Below are 15823 nucleotides of genomic sequence, written 5' to 3' on the forward strand. Positions count from 1 at the left end.
AGTCTTCGTCTGCTCTCTAGTGTATTGTCTAGCCTATGTCCATGCACTTTGAGGGTAGTCTGGGGTTACACGTTTAATGTTGGGCTGTTACTGCACTTAAGCCACAGCTAATTGCATTTTCTGGCTTGAATTTCTGATGATGCTCTCTCTTGCCCAGAGCAAGTGATAATGAGTGAGCGAGTAAGCAGTGCATTACAGTACAGTATGTTGCCCAGTTTGACACAAGTTATTGCGACCGTCAGGTCACAAGTTACTATGAAAAGCTCCACCGGCTGTCTGTCTGTCAGTCAGTCAGTCAGTCAGTCAGTCAGTCAGTCACGTCACACTATTATCTCCGGCACCGTTGCCCCTATCCATGGACAACTTTGCACACACACTCCTTGGTTGGCAAACCACAACCTCTGCCCCTGATTTCTCACATGCCCCTCTTCTAGCGCCACCATGAGGTTGCTTTTTCCAGACAACATTATTGTTTATACATGCGACCTGACGGTCGCTTATCTCCCGATTAGGGAGTCTTACTGGTTCATAATAATTATGACCATGTACCTCTACTACCAGTAAGACTCCCTAATCGGTATATAAGATACACAAACTTTAGAAGGCAATGGTAGCCAATCAGGTGGGAATATGGGAAATGGGACAGATCCATGTTGATGACATGACTTTAGAGATACTGTGTACCGCTTTGCGTGATTTTAAGGCAAAATCTGTCCAAAAATGTGTTTTGGTGGCGCCATGTGAGAAATGAGGTTGTGGTTTGGCAGCCAAGGAGTGTGTGTGCAAAGTTTGGCATGGATAAGGGCAACGGTGGCAGAGATGGGGCAAAATCTCTGCCACAGTAGGGCAAAAGTGTGACGTGGCGTGTGACGGACAGACTGACTGACTGACAGCCGGTGGAGGTTTTGATAGTAACTGCGACCTGACGGTCGCAATTATTGCAGTTACTTGTAACAGTTACATGAAATAAGATCAGATAAGATAAGACAAGAGACAGTAATCCTAAAAAACTGAAAAAGAACACAAAATGAGGGTTAGGCTTGGTTGTAGAAACTACTGGCAAAAAGGAAAGACCAAGTCCCTTAGGGATTAGGGGGGTCTCACTGAGGGACACTTCGACACATACATGGCATGTCCTTCAGTTAAAGGACATCCTCTTCCAAGCTTGCTGTCCCAATTAATGTTGTAAGTGTCAAGTAGCACTAGGGTAGTGCACAGTTGTGAACTATTACATGCAGTAGGAGCAATGGGACCCGTCTGACAGGAGAGATTAATTTTGTAATTTACACTATCGACTGAGATGTCTGTTCACGGTATGGTGACAATTTGGCTACAGTCTCAATTTAAGTCATTGGCACAAAAACAGAACGGTACAAATTTAAAACAAATGTGACCCAGCACCTATAGGAGGAGAAAGCAGAGCTCTGGAGCACAGGCAGGCTGATATAATTTACTTCCCAGGCGGTAGAGATCTTCAGGGATCCAAAATGACAGACCCGAACCCTAATGGACCAGAAAAATTGAATGTTGAATATTGATGTGATGTTTTTTTTTTTATTCTGACCTGATGCATGTCCTAGAGGAGCTAAGTAGCCTTGGGATCCTGGGAGCAGTTTCCCGGGCAGAGAAGGGGGAATTATATATCTCCACGCTGGCCCTGGAACGCCTAGGGATCTCCCAAGATGAAGTGGCTAATGTTGCCCCGGGAGAGGGAAGTCTGGAGCTCTCTGCCTGAACTGTTGCCTCCGCGGCCCGGCTCCGGATGTGCAGTTGTAGACGTATGGATGGACTTAGGATCCAAGACGGGTCGGGTATTCGACAAAATCCAGTAATTATAATTGTTACTACAAACCTTACCTGCAGATTAGTGATACTCTTTAATAATGGAATCAAACTGTAACCGTCTGTCACACAATACTGTACACTTCAGAGCGCACTTTCTTTTTGTCTTTGTCCACAGTTTACATGAATGCCCAGTGAGAAGGTCTGACTTGTTTGTATTGATTTTCCTTTACCTTTTCCTTACGTTTCATCTCACTGAAAAAGGAATTCCTCTTTAACATTCAACTACGGGCAGTCGGGCACCTTTCCTCCACTCTGACTCAGCTTCCGCAGGTACAGCTCAACCCCATGTATGATTTACAGAATGTGTCAAATGTTATAAGAAAATATGCCAACAGATGCCAGGGGCAGCACGATCATGAAACTGCCAGAGCTTTATATAAAGTCCAAAACAGTCAGCAAAGCACAGCCCAACTTTAGCAGACACAGTCTTTCAGCCAAAGCAAAGCTGCCAGACAAACCCCAAGGGACCAGCCTGTTGGCAGTGATGCAGGAAATGAAAAGACCGAAATTAGGGAAGACTGAAATAGCCTTAATCTTGTATTTTTCTCAAAAGAACAGAAATAGTCTAATCATAATGTCAGAGAACTATTGAGCATTTAACAATGTGTCATCTCTCTATTTAGCTGGTCGGTTTGCTTGATATGCTTGTATTGTTTTGCTGTAATTACACAACAAATAAGTGTCTATTGCTTAATGTATATCTGGTATAGGTGTTATGTAGGTTATATAGCATGAGGTTATATATAGGTTATGTACATTATATAGGTGTCACATGGCTAAAATAGCAGATCTACAAACTCACAACTCATTTCATCCATGACACGTTATGAGCTTGTACTGTAGATCTGCTATTTTCTGCAAAAAAGTAAAAAAAAAAATCTGGCTTAAGTTGGGTTCATCTGATCAAAAATATTAGGTCTGAAATAGGCTTTAGTGGCAAATCTCAACACGGAATAGAGACAAATATGAGCAAATACAGGCGTATCAGGGTGAGGACATGACACCAAAATGGTTCTCATCTCACATACACTGTATATTATAATTTTATCAGTTTTATCTGTATTTTACAAATTTAGAGATGCAGAGAATATTATGAGATAGTATTTATAGCCTCGTATTTAGAAATAGGGTGTGTCTTCCACAGATGTTCCACAGATGGTCTTTCTTCATTTTGTTAGTTTAATGCTTAGAGCATGATTGTGTCTGGCAAATAACTGGGCTTCTTTCGGAGACCTTTAAGCTCTTTATACATTCGCGTGGGACCCAAGTGCTGATTGGCAGTTAGAGGACAGCTGCTTCTCATCGTGTTCCCCCCATGTCTCAATGTGTTTTTACATTACAAAGAATAAGTCACTGATGTAGGGAAAGGGAGACCGGCCAAGCATCTCTGGGGGACTGCACGCACGTACACGTCTGTGCTCAGTGAAACACGGTATGGGGAACACGGCAGGCAGGCAGAATGGAAAGGAAAGGGCTCTATTCCAAAATGCCCATGTGAAGGTCACCCGATCAATCCCAACTCCAGCGCCAGTCCTCTCAAGCGTTATCCCTCCCCAACCCACCCTCCACCTCCCATGCATGTCATATCAAGTCCAGGCTCGTCCTCTGGCGGCATTGGCTGAGGAGGGTTGTTTGAGGGAAGGGCATCTCTAATTGTACACAAAGCAAAGCTCCCTGGACTTTGCCTTGCAGCCGTGTTGTCGGATGGGCAGGGATTAATTAAGAGTACTTCTAACGGGACTTGGTGATTATCTCCCGTGGTTCGAGGGCCACTCCGGGGGGAGCTGGGATAAAATGCATGACTGTTCAGCTGTGTTTCACCATCACAGCAGCTAGTGTATGGGGCGAGTTGTCATTGCATTTTCTTTTGTTTCTTTGTTTATTGTTATCTCTGCCATGTCAGAAGGCCGGAAGGCAGAGATTATTGTTTTTCCACCCCTGTTTGTGTGTTTGCTGTCTGTCTGATGTCTGCAGCTAATCTCATAAACCACTGGACCAATCAACATCAAGCATCACTAGTAGTACAAAGACGACACTCCACCCCAAATGTTTCAAATCAGTGTTACAGTATACCGTTGTTTCCTGTTGAGATTGGCACATTTCCTGGGGCAAGCTGTCCGGATCACACATGTCACACGTCTTTTTCACTCTCAAAAAGCACCTGCAATGTAATGCATTTGAAACAACATTGTAGTGCACATCATAGGGTGATCACTGCTTGCCTCCTGTGAATTGTTTTATGTTTATTTTTGTTTATGTTCTGTTTATTTCGTTGCCGAGTGAGGTCAGCAGACAAAGTGAAGTGAGATGAAAAAACCTGGGTGAAATGTGCCAATCTCAACAGGAAACCTCGGTATGCTGTGGTCTATGAGAGGAGTTGAGGTGTGAGGGCTGGAGGCAGAGGGGGCTGGTGATTGAAGGCTGCTAGCCTGCTACATTCCAACTCAGCATTAGGCCATCTTCTTCAGAGCTGAGCAGAGCTGCCCTCAGTGTGTGTGTGTGTGTGTGTGTGTGTGTGTGTGTGTGTGTGTGTGTGTGTGTGTGTGTGTGTGTGTGTGTGTGTGTGTGTGTGTGTGTGTGTGTGTGTGTGTGTGTGTGTGGCGACTGGAGAGAGGACAGCTGTTTGGGAAAACAACCGTGACCAAATCTTTTGTACAGTCCAGTAGGCCGAATAGCGGCCCAGGCCTAGTTAGTTTAAGTTTTGACTGTAGCTCCAGAGGGAATAAACTTGTAAACACCAAAATAATATTGCCTCCAGATTATTTTTGGTGTTTTACACGTTTGTTATTTATGTCAGGCATTGTCTAGTGTGAGACTGCAGTTTGGTCTGGCGTGACTGATGTGTTTGTGATCCACACCACCAAACCTTCCTGTTACCTACATTACACCCATAACTCTTGAACCGCCATTTAGCATTTTCTTCAAAACTACTCCTGCAACCGAAAACTAACAAAAATCACACAGTATCTCCGGAGTCGCATGTACAGTAAAATATGTATCATTGAGATTTCTTACAATAGCCAATTTTGCAAATAAAATAGCTTTTAGGGACCTAAATTGCAATATATGAACCAATATGTTTATTTATTTATTTATTAATTTATTTATAAGGAGAAGAGTCATACATTATCTCTAACCCTGTATTTAAGCCTTTTAAATGTCTGGTTAGATTAGCTTGAGGACGATCCTTAATTGCGACTTTCAAAGCAGAGGTAATCAGTGTGTGCAGGAATTCCGTTTTTTATATATTTAATATTTTTTTCTTCTTTTTTTCCTTTGATGGTTGAGAACTGTAAAAAAAAGAAAATAGTTTCAGGAGCTTCATAAGAAAGCCCTGGCGTTTCTGATTAAAATGATCCATAATACTTCACGGGTCATTATCATGTTAGGGTACATTTTAGACATGAACATTTGTCAATATTTGATTTGCCACGTCGAAGCCCCCTCAGTGGCCGCGGGCCCTGAGCGCCCACTTACGTTGCTTAATGGACTGCGTTCTCTCTGCTGAATATTAGCCATGAGAATAGCATTTCTCATGGTCTCTCTTTTTTTTCTTCCACTTATTCAGATTCTATTCATTTTGTCTGAAATGTTAGAGTGAGAGAGCTGTGAGTGTAATAATATGAAATATTGTAGCATGTGTGTGCATGTGTGTGGCGCGTGCGTGTGTGCGTGCGTGCGTGCGTGCGTGCGTGTGTGCGTGCGTGCGTGTGTGTGTGATCTGCCGCACATGTGCAGAATAGCATACACTCCAATAGGCAACTAATCCAGAATAACAACCTCTTATTCTTAATAATGGCAAATCAATGCACTTGTTAGCCAGCTGCTACATGTACTGTATATTATCATAGGGTGCATATTACATAGTGTGTGTGTGTGTGTGTGTGTGTGTGTGTGTGTGTGTGTGTGTGTGTGTGTGTGTGTGTGTGTGTGTGTGTGTGTGTGTGTGTGTGTGTGGTGTGTGTGTGTGTGTGTGTGCGCGTATAATATCTGCATTGGATCCATTGGAAGGCAGGTTATTTATTTATTTATTTATTCCTAAAAAGGTCTGTCCAAATATTGTAGAATCAAGTCAGCAATGAGCAGAATCATTCTGTCCAGTGTCTATCACAAAGATGTTGATGTCATGACATGACAGACTGGCAGTAAAACACCAGACACCTCTCTGGCTATCACAACAAATCATTGGATCATTGGGGAATCATTGGACACCTCTCTGGCTATCACAACAAATCATTGGTTTCCGATATAGGCTTTGATTCTCTAAGCTGCCTGTCAATCTGCATTCCCTCAGCCATATGTCACTCCCCTCATAGCGGGACACGGCCATCAGAGCGCTAGCCCCGCACTCAAGCCATAAACTGTAATTCAAATCTCAGCATAAACCGATGTTGTTTTGACACGCTATACCAAGATTCACTTTATTTCATTTCCTCTCCTATTTCTAATCTTGCAGCATTAAGCCTGAGGCAAGCTATAGCACCATATTTCACCTTGATATGAGGCAGTCAGGTAAAAAAAAAAGGCAGAAATTTAAAATTGCACAAGATGAACGATTTTGGCCCACGCAAACAACCTCAAAGTCACATCCCTTTGCATGGGCGAAGGAATGAGGACGCTACCCCATCAGTGGTGGATGAGTTATGGCCACGAGACAGCTATAGACAAGCTGTCCCATGGTCTAATATGTGTGTAAATGATAATGTGAAAGGTTATTTTCATGCTTCGTTGGCACCTCAAAATACATTGCGTCTCTGGAAGCTCGCGTTGATCATTAAATCAAGGTGTCGGGAGACAGGGCTCAGTATAGCATTATACAAAGCCTAAAGAGGTAGAGTATGTAATATTCTCCCCTCCAGAGAGAGATGTAGAGCGAGAGGAGCTCCAGTTATGCGATGTGTATCATGGCGGAATATCTCTTGAATATCTTAATATACCAGCTTTAACCTTGAGAAGACAAAGCTGTTTCTTTTTAACTGAGTTGCTACTTTTTTGTTTCTTTTTCCAACAATTCTTTCATGTGGCGTAACACAGTTCCGTGATTGTTCCTTATGCCCTCTGTCTCTCAACCAGACGTGATTTTTCACTGCATATGTTCTGCCACAAATGAAGCCATCCGAGAATTCATAGCAGCAGTACGGCTCAATAAATATTAATAAGCTGTCCAAATAATTAAAAAAATAGTCGGTTGCTGAACTTGTACATCCGAGTCATTATCCAAACATTGATTTAATATCTAATTGGAACACTAATGGACGTCTGAAAGGCAAGATGTGTAGATGAGAGAAGGTATTTATCAAAATCCAACAAAAGGCGAACGGCAGAACATGGCCGAAGAGAGCCGGGGGAATGGTAATTACAGAAACACAATGTTGCCGTCAGGACTAGGCTTTGAGCTTGACCTTAGCGGGGTGATGAATGGTACAAGTCCTACTCATGACATACAAAGCAGGGAGTCATCACCGTTAGTGGGCAACCACAGGGTATGCGGTAATTAATCATGCAGCGTTGGCCCTGTTCACTTTTTTTTGTGTTGTATTAGCAGAAAAACACACAGTGTACCTTGTCTTCAGGCATCAAGGTAGGCATATTAAGTGAGGCACAATCCCACGTTGGGCTGGAGCTCACCAGAGGCAGACAAAGTACTCAACCCCAGTACTTGAGTCAAAGTATATCTAGATCAGGGGCGGGCAACTTTGATGATAGAGTAAAGGCTGCTGTATTTCCACACTCACTCCACGGGGCCACATTGCATATTGTTGCTGTCGACAGAAACCTCTTATCTCAGTATTCCGATATTGACCTGTGGGCTGCATTAAGTGAAGGTGGGGGCCGCATGTCACCCCCGGGCCGCCCATGTATGATCTTCTAGATCATACTAACCCCAAAACCTTCACAAGAGAATATCGATAATGTAAAAATAGCAGATCTACAAGCTCACAACGTGTTAAATCACAATGCCTGTAGATCTGCTATTTCTTTACTACATTTACTACATTTGAAAATTATTATTATTATTATATTAAATTTCATTTCATTTTAACGTCTACTCTGGCTTTTGTGAGCACCCCAGACAGATTCTAAGTTGCTGGATTCAGTATTAGATATTTGATATACATTGTATTGGGGACACCCCCTTTCTATACAAATCAATTTTAACTTCAAACTCCTTTGTAACCATATTAGATACATTGAAAACATTCTACCTATAGGTTTTGGTGATTGACATTGGCAAACTGTCACTTACAGGCGGCTGCTACTCGAAACTTCCCAGCTGGCACACGACGTCAGTACAACGTTGGGACAACGTTGTACTCCAACGTTGGATGACCATTGGATTTTGGTTGTAAATGAAAGTTTGTCTGACGTAATAACCTAACGTTGGTTAGACGTCAGAACCTGATGTTGCTTTGACGTCGTAACCTGATGTTGGTTTGACATCTTAAACTAACGTCGATTCAACGTTAATCTCTGATGTTACATAGACGTTGATTAAAGGTTAGACTCCCAACGTTGGATACCAGTTGTATTTTGGTTGTAAATGAAAGTTTGTCTGACGTCCTAACCTAACGTTGGTTAGACGTCAGAACCTGATGTTGCTTTGACGTCGTAACCTGATGTTGGTTTGACATCTTAAACTAACGTCGATTTAACGTTAATCTCTGATGTTACATAGACGTTGATTAAAGGTTAGACTCCCAATGTTGGATACCAGTTGTATTTTGGTTGTAAATGAAAGTTTGTCTGACGTCCTAACCTAACGTTGGTTAGACGTCAGAACCTGATGTTGCTTTGACGTCGTAACCTGATGTTGGTTTGACATCTTAAACTAACGCCGATTTAACGTTAATCTCTGATGTTATATAGACATTGATTAAAGGTTAGACTCCCAACGTTGGATACCAGTTGTATTTTCGTTGTGAATGAAAGTTTGTCTGACATCATGACCTAACGTTGGTTAGACGTCATAACCTGATGTTGGTTTGACATCTTAAACTAATGTTGATTTAATGTTAATCTCTGATGTTACGTAAACGTTGATTAAAGGTTAGACTCCCAACGTTGGATGTTGAAAAAGAAAGTTTGTCTGACGTCATAACCTAACGTTGGTTAGACGACATAACCCGATGTTGGTTTGATGTCATAACCTGATGTTGGTTTGACATCTTAAACTAACGTTGATTTAATGTCAATCACTGATGTTACTTAGACGTTGATTAAAGGTTAGACTTCCAACGTTGGATACCGGTTGTATTTTGGTTGAAAATCAAAGTTTGATTGACGTCATAACATAACATTTGTTTGATGTCAATCTCTAATGTTATGTAGACGTTGATTAAAGGTTAGACTCCCAACGTTGGGTTTTTAAGTTTGATTGACGTCATGACCCAACATTGGTTTGATGTCAATCTCTGATGTCATGTAGACATTGATTAAAGGTTAGACTCCCAATGTATTTTTGTTGAAAAGTAAATCGGATTGACGTCATAAGGCAAACATTGATTTGATGTAAGCATCTGATGTTATCTTGACATTGAATTTTGGTTGGTCTCCTAACGTTGGATAAAAGTTATTTTAGTTGAATAAAATTGGACTGACATAATCCAACGTCAGCTTGATGTTAATCTCAGATGTTATGTAGACGATTACTGGTTCAACTCCAAATTTGGATACAAGTTCTAATTTGGTTAAATGAACATAACCCAACGTTGGCAAGACGTCATCCTCCAATGTTGGTTAGACATGTAAGCAAGAGGTGCATTGCTGTCAAAACCCAACATTAGGTTGACATCAATGACCAAAGTTGGAAATGCAAAACATCAGAGGGCGTGAAAACCAACGCTAACATCACATCAACTTCCAGACATATGACAGTATGACACCAAATTGTGTCAAGTACTGAATAGTGAATAGAGGGTAGCTCACACAGCAGTCACTAGGTCTGATTAAGCTTGATCCAGAAAAGAACATAACAGTTCACCTTTTTTTTACCTTAACACTGGACAAATAAAGAAATACATGAAATAATAGCACAGCCTACCTCAGAGAGAACTTCCAGACAGTTTCCTTTTTACTTGCATATGTCCCACAACAACAACAAAATTATTAATAAAATATATTCTGGTGTGTTCACAACAAAAATATAATAATTAAAAAATATAATCCAGTGAGTTCACAACAACAACAAAAATTATTTAAAAAAATATATTCCGGTGAGTTCACAACTACAAAAAATAATTTAAAAAATGTATTCCGGTGAGTTGCCAGATTAAACTGTAGGTCCAAACAGAACTACCAAGATCCCCCAGAATTCACAGTGTCAGTTCAATCAGTTCTGAGTGCATGCGTTTGTGTCCCCCGCTGCCTCCTCTTGCCTGCATGTCCAGTGAGCTACCAGGTTTTAGGTCCAACCAGAACTAATTCAAGTTATATCAGTCCATAGTGTCCCTCTTGAAATGGACAGTTCCCCTGTGTCTCCCGCCTCTGCTGCTTTAGGTTGTCCTCTGCTTCTGGGTTGAACGTCATGACGGCATCTGTAGAAAAAGAGAATACAAAATATGTAACATGCTGTCATAACCTTACACCACCACATTGTCATGTTTTGCAAATTAAATTATTTACAGGTGTGTCTACAAGGTCACAATGCATACAAAAACTTGAAAACTTCACATCATGTTCACCCTCATAACCTTAAAATAACAAGAGTTCAGTTGGTTAAGCAGGCCCTCACCCAGAAGAATTAAATTGTAAGACACTGAAAACCACAGAACACCCAAACCTTATACTGTGTTATGCTGTGCATTACTTCTTACTTACTTAAAAAGCTTGGTCACAGAGGTGCTTCTTCTCTCCATCCTCTCAACGACTGGACCCAAGCAGACACATCACGCCAGCTAAGAGAGAGAGAAGAAAGAAGGAAATAGGTTAGACCAGGGTTTCCTAAAGTGGGTGCTGTTGCACCCTAGGGTGCCTTGATGCCAGTCCAGGGGTGTCTCAGAATAATCTGATCATCAATATCACTACATCAATATCAGTTCACTAAGTAAAACTGACCTGATTTGTGAGGAGTTATTTTTCCATCTACGGCCAACTCTCTTCTGCAAAAATAGCAGATCTACAAGCTCACAACATGTCACGACGCGCTGTGAGCTTGTAGATTGGCTATTTTTGGTGAACCTTCCTCCCAGAATAGGGATGCTGGGGTTCAAGTGGTTAAACATAAAGTATAAAGTTATTTTCAGTCAGTTCTAATGGAAACTGATATTTCTCCAATGGTGTAAGATTCAAAATATTTACAGTGTACTTCAAGGGTGCTGTGGATTAAAATATTATTTACAGGGGCGAGGTTAACCGAGTCAAAAATGTTTGAAACCCCCTGGGTTAGACACCAAATCAAAGACACTTGCCATTGTATCAAAGGGAAGGACATGTTTTGCCCAATTACATTATTTACAGATTGGTGTGTGCCAATTGTCTGTCCTTGGTCAACATGAAGTTACCTTGTATTGCTCTAAAATACATCAGTCTTCTCCAAAGCCACCTTCCTTTTCCCCCTTCATGTGGTTACCGAAGTGCCTGAAGAAAAACATATTACATTTTTGTGAACAATATAGTAGGGTAAGGTTCTTTTGTAAACATGGCATATAATCTCTTGATCCCTTGTTGATCAGGTGGCCCAGGGTGGTCCGCTTTTTTAAACCCTCTACACCAAATCTGCTCAGCAACAGCAGGTCTATAAGCTACATTCATGCAAAATTGTATTTATTTATTTTCACATAATTTTCACATATCATGACATTGTCATAAGAGGGGGTTCCAGTGGTTAAGCTGCGAAAAAATGAAAACATGCAGACAGGCCATCGCCTAGAATAATTAAACAAATAATTATGCAGACACTGAAAACCACATCACACAAGGGTTAATTCATATTGTATGTTGAAACATGCAGAGAGGGAAGCAAGCACATCTCCAAAGATTTACAGGTGCCGAACCAAGGAATATATAATATACACACCATGGAAGGAGGAGGTTCACACACTGTTCCAGAGCTCCAGTAAATAGTTTATTAGGATAGAATAATAACTATTTACCGGAGCTCTGGAACAGTGTGCGAACCTCCTCTTCTTCCATGTTGAAACATGCACTTTATACTGTGACTCATATAAAGCCTACCAAGGTCTTAAAAGCTTGGTCATCACAGAGATGTTGCTCCTCTCTCCATCCTCTATCCTGTCAACCACTGGCACCAGGTCCGAAAGGACTATCAGACACGTCACGCCACCTGAGAGAGAAAGAGAGGTTAGACACCCAATCAAAGCGTTATAATTTTCCATCGCACAACAGTTTGTAGATTGGCTATTTAGTACAAAACAATGATCAGACTACCTGGTTGTTATCTCCCAAGAGTAGAAACCACCATGTCTATCCCAAAGGAAAGGCGGGACAAGCACAGCAGACACCTGAGAGAGAGAGAGAGGGAGAAGTGAAAACAGACTAGTGACTAGTTCATACATGTTTGCTTCCACATAAGACAGGACTGGACACTGCGTCACAAGAACAAGCAGCCACCCAACGTACGGCACCTGAGACACAGAGAGAAAGGAAATAAAATCAGCACAAAAAGAAAGGAAACTTGACTTCGGTCCATTATCTCCCCTTTAATAATACCAATTTGTATTGTTTTATATCATTTTTATCATTGATTCGTCACCTTTACAACAAAGTACAGCTTGTAAGCATCGGGCATTCGAGGCATGAGCTACACAACCTAACGTGTGGGTAGCGCCGATCAAGGTTTTGCCAAAATGGCTTGCAATATTGTTCTGCTGGCATTTACTCTCATTGTGGGCTTCCCTGACACTGAGCTTAAAATTAACAAAGTGTAAAAATGGTCAACATGTGTTGTTTTTTCTTTTCCTTATTACTGTGGGAGAGTGCAATCATTCAATCATTAAAGGGGTAATATAATGGACCGAAGTCACAAAAATAGCTGATCTACAAGCACACACAATGTGAGGCTGTAGAATGGCTTCTCAGTTCAAATAAATCATTATTAATTAAGTAAATTACCTGGTTGGCTTAGCTCCCAGGATCACCTCATACCACCACAGAGACACCTCATGTAACAGAGAGAGAGTGAAAAAGGAAATGAATAGGTTAGATTTTATCATACTCCATCAAACAACAATGTTGCATTAGACACAAAATTATCTACAAGAACACATTGCATAATATGAGCATGTACAGTATATTATTTAGTACTTGACTAGTTCCTGCAGTGATTGGCTGCAGTAGATTGGCATTCAGACGTGTTTGTAACACCTGTGAAGTGCAGCTTTGGCAGTACAGGGTAAGAAGAGAAGGAGAAGTCTCATGCAAAAGTCATGCTGTATTCTATATTGGATCTTGGATATTATACCACAGGATGAAGATACCTTTTATTTTCCTATTGTGGATTACTACTGGATTTCCTGGATTAAAAAGGACTTTGCTAAAGGGTGGTAAGAGGAGACTTAACCTACCATATTGCATAGACTGGTTTTCTTTTCGACGTTGGAATTTTCTGTTGACAGAAGAAAAACAAAAGTTGAAAGACTACAAAATACATTACAAATGAGCCATGTACCACACACACACACACACACACACACACACACACACACACACACACACACACACACACACACACACACACACACACACACACACACACACTCCTGTTAATCACTTCTAGCTCCCACTCCCACTTTGAGAACCATGGCACAAAATCAGTGTTTGTCAATTATGCATTTGAGCCATGGACCACCATTTAGTGAGATTTAGCCTCTCAGTCTCATACCTAATAATTTAGGAATACAGATCATGTGTAAAAAATAATTTAGCTTGTACATTTGGTTTGATTTTACAGTAATTAAAAGATCTACAGGGGTCCATTTGGTTATCAACTCCCCATCATTTAGCTGGGGACCACCTGGAAGGCTGGAACCAACCTAACATTACTAAACAAACACTATATAAATAGCAATGATTACTGTCACAATAACACTATTTAACTGCTGAATAAATAATGGACCTTGGAAACATTATATAATGGAAACTTTTTTACAGGAATGAGGGTTCCTGTCACATATTAAAAGGGGTCTGCAGCCAAATAGTCATTTTGGATTTTGGGGTCCTTGACATGAAAAGGGCTGAAAACACTGGAGTATGAATTGTAAATAGTGAAGTTGTAAAAAGTACTGGAAGCAAAAGCAATCAATTAAAATAGCTTTACATACCTGTGTCATCTCCCTGCTCCAAAACTCCTTCTCTGTGTGCAAAAAGTCTCCATAATGTAGATTTAATCCCACAAATAGACTGGCAGCAACCTATCTTCCTGTTCAACAATCAACAGTGATTTTATTTAGTTTAGTTTTATCTTAAATCACTTTTAGACAAGCAGCTCTCAATGCTTGCTGTTGGTGACAAATGTAACTGCTGTGGGCTGTTTGGATTCAAAGTGGGGGTGTGCTCTCAGCAGAGCCAGTGGTAGCTGGCCACATCACAGTCACATGACACACAGCCAATCAGGCATTTGCAATTGCATTGTGGGCAGTGTAGTTGATTTTCAAACTGCTTTCCATAAACACACATATATTGTGTTCCTCTCTGTAACTACAAAGATGGCTCCCTTCATCTTTCATATGTTTCCTCCAAACTATAATATCCCAAAAGATAGGCATTAAAATGTGTTTTAATCAGATTTAATTACAGATGATAATTTGCTTGTATAACCAATGTCTGACCAACATTATTTTACTAACGTCCACATAACGTTGAAGTCTAACATCATCAGACGTTGATATTTGGTTGGTTTTAGGTTGTGTTGGTAACTAACCAATAACCAACGTCTGTTCAACGTATTATCCCAACGTCAGGTTGACGTCAGGATGATGTTTTTATTGTATTATACTCATTTCAAGCAGGATAGTTTTATATTAAGCTTCTGAAGCATTGAGGAATACAGTATGGTAGTGGATCTCAAACATTTCAAAGAAGAAACATTTCCATTAGAGAAGATTTTGATGAGTCAAGCAGTGATTCTCAACTATTTCAATTGCAAGAACCCCAGTTTGACATGCATTAGTCTAAGTACGGACCTCCATTTTATGGCATTTCTATCTGAGACCCCAATTTATTGTAAAATCAATGTTAATGGGTCCATTTTGGTTCCATTTGTACACTCTATGAGTTACCCATAAGGGTCCATTTCATTCCTAACTATCATTTAGCAGGGGACCCCCTGGAACTCCCTCAAGGACCCCACTTCGAGAACAAATGCAGTTAATATCAGGTTGCCATTCCATATATCTTTACTGTTTTTAAACCATTAAGACATAAGGTCGATACCTTCTAAAGCCTGACCTAAGTTTTCAGAAAAAAACACCTGAGGGATAAAACAGGGGTTCCCGTCCATAATGGGTTGTGTATGTTGGGCTGATTTGTACACTTTGTTCTATGTCACATCTATAATGTTTTACATTGATAAACTTCATAGTTAATAGTATGCGGTATTAAACTGTGGATACCCCAGGCTGGCTTGCGGTGGACATTTTTGTCTGAATGATATTTTTGCCATGGAGTGGACAATAATGTTACCAGTAGCACACAAAGAGCCAGTCTCAAATGTCTACTAGCACAGTGGTTCTCAAAGCAGGTTGAGAGGGACCTCAAAGTTCCTTGAATGCGGTCCAAATCGAACATTACAGGTCTGTAACTCTGAGAGTGTATGGAACCAAATGGACCCATAAACACTCTCAGAGTTATGGGTCCTTAAAAATAATAATAATACAAATAAATTGAGAACCACTGTACTAGTGGAATATAGTGTCATACATATCCTGAAGAAACCCTGGAGACTGGGACAGAAATTTAGTCTCATGATCAAAATTACAACATTGTTATTTAAAAACAAAATCTAAAATCTACCATGGTCAAA

The 15823-nt window shown here is 40.7% G+C and overlaps 1 long non-coding RNA gene across 2 annotated transcripts; it reads right to left on the bottom strand.

The window, feature by feature from the left end:
• Positions 1 to 9979: 9979 nt before the first annotated feature.
• LOC308307047 lies at positions 9980 to 14324 on the bottom strand. 2 transcript variants are annotated; one of them, XR_013963199.1, is made up of 6 exons: positions 14124 to 14324; positions 12916 to 13408; positions 12232 to 12305; positions 12019 to 12127; positions 10663 to 10739; positions 9980 to 10379 (listed from the first exon to the last, which is right to left on the bottom strand). It is a non-coding gene; the product is annotated as an uncharacterized lncRNA (long non-coding RNA). The 2 variants fall into 2 exon arrangements; XR_013963200.1 differs by having other exon boundaries at positions 12232 to 12428.
• Positions 14325 to 15823: the final 1499 nt, after the last annotated feature.

This window comes from Nannobrachium achirus, assembly GCF_963921795.1.
Source record: "Nannobrachium achirus genome assembly, chromosome: 21".
NCBI lineage: Eukaryota > Metazoa > Chordata > Actinopteri > Myctophiformes > Myctophidae > Nannobrachium > Nannobrachium achirus.